This window comes from Eulemur rufifrons, chromosome 19 (genome assembly GCF_041146395.1).
Source record: "Eulemur rufifrons isolate Redbay chromosome 19, OSU_ERuf_1, whole genome shotgun sequence".
NCBI classification, from domain to species: Eukaryota; Metazoa; Chordata; class Mammalia; order Primates; family Lemuridae; genus Eulemur; species Eulemur rufifrons.
Window position 1 is genome coordinate 108,219,020 of NC_091001.1, and position 1,761 is coordinate 108,220,780.

A 1,761-nucleotide genomic window follows, 5' to 3' on the forward strand; every position below is an offset into this window, starting at 1 on the left:
AGGCGCTCTGATTTCCCACTTTGGGCGGCTGTGATCGTGTGACGCACTGGCGGGGAGGGTGGCGAAGATGATATGTTTTTCAGATGGCGCTTTCTGGCCTCGGAATGGAGCCTGGAACGGAGGACGTCTGATGGTACCAAACAAGCAAGAGCTGCGGTCTCCTCTCCGACACCAGGCCCTGGGACGGCAGAGCTCTCCACACCACCCCCTGTCGGATTTCCATGGTGCCGTCGGTGCACCCCTCTGACGGAATGCTGGCGGGGCAGAGGCAGGGCCTGGGACACACCCTGGGAGCTTCCCAAACCCTCCCTGGCTCTGGTCACACTGGGGGCTGCGTGGGGAGAAGCCTCGTGCGTGGACGCGTGTGGGCACACAGAGCTGCCGGCAAGGCCGTGCCTGTCCCGTCAGCCTCTCAGAGCCGGCTCGTGCCAACACCCAGGTGAGTGCCTCCAGGGACGCTCCCTGCTCTGTAGGCAGCTGGGCCCTCCCACAAAGCCCCCCAGGTCCAGCCCCTTGCTAACTCCTTCACTCACGGCACAAACTCGGCCTGGGCGAAGCTGGGCTCAGGATTTCTTTGAAACACGTCTCCCTGGAGCGTGTGGTAGGCTCCAGTCAATTCCATGATGCAGAGATGCATCCCTGCCCTGGACGAACTGACACTGGGGGCGGGGGTGGGGCAGAGGGGAGGAGAGGGAGGAGAGAGGAAGAGGGAAGGAGGGGGTCAGGCAGCAATGACAAGACAGTGAGACAAGGTGCCCTGATAACAGGAGGCCAGGAAACTCAGAGAAGGACAGCACACCCAGACTGTGTGTGGTCTCAGAGGGCTTCCTGGAGGAGGTGACCCAGATGTGCCTTAAAGCATAACCAGGAGGCAGTCAGGTAGAAATGGGGCAGTTTTACCTTGTTCCCGCTGGAAAGAGCGTCAAGATAACTGCTGGGAGGTGAGAGGAAAGGCGAGGGTGGGGTGGTGCTGCTGCCCCTGTCTCCTGTGGCGCTGCGGGCATCTCTCCTCAGTGTCCTCTCCTCCGCCTGCTGCCCCCGCCCCAGCAGCGCTGGCTTCAGGAGCCCAAGCCCACTCACAGCACGGCGTGGCTGGCCCCAACCACAGGGATGACCCAATTCTGGCCAGGGAGAGGCAACAGGGTGATTGCCCCAAATGCTCCACTATTATCCATGCTAGCAGAGGAGCCAGGACAGCTGACAGGAGATGACAGGGGCACCCCACCAGCCTGACACCCCAACCTGGGCCACCCCCGGTACCTCCTGTTAAGCTTCCCGCAAGTACTAAGCAGCCTGGAACTGTGACGCGTTGGTGCCTCTCCACTTAAAACAATCACTTCCCTGTCCCCAGGCACAGGTCTGGGGGTGAGGGGCAGAGACAGAGCCTTGCCACCGGCAGAGATGGGTTCCCACGGGGAAAAGAGGGACAAAATCTTTGTAACTACTGGAGACCATGGAATTGGCTGGAAGCCTACAAACCATTGAAGGGAGAAGTGTCAAAGAAACCCTGAACCCAGAGGGCAGGCCCCAGGCCCCGCCCCCGACTGCCAGACCCATGCAGCCTGGGAGGGCCTCGCAGCCCACTGAGGATAGGCTCCCAGGGCTGGTGGAGAACGGTGGGCTGGGGATGTTTTCCCAACACGCAGAAGGAAAGGCTGCCCGGCCGCTCACCAAGCAGCTCTTCCTAACCACCAGCAGATGTAAGTGCCGCAGCCAGGGGCAACTGGGCTGCCCGTTTTCCAAATGTGAGCTTTTCACTGC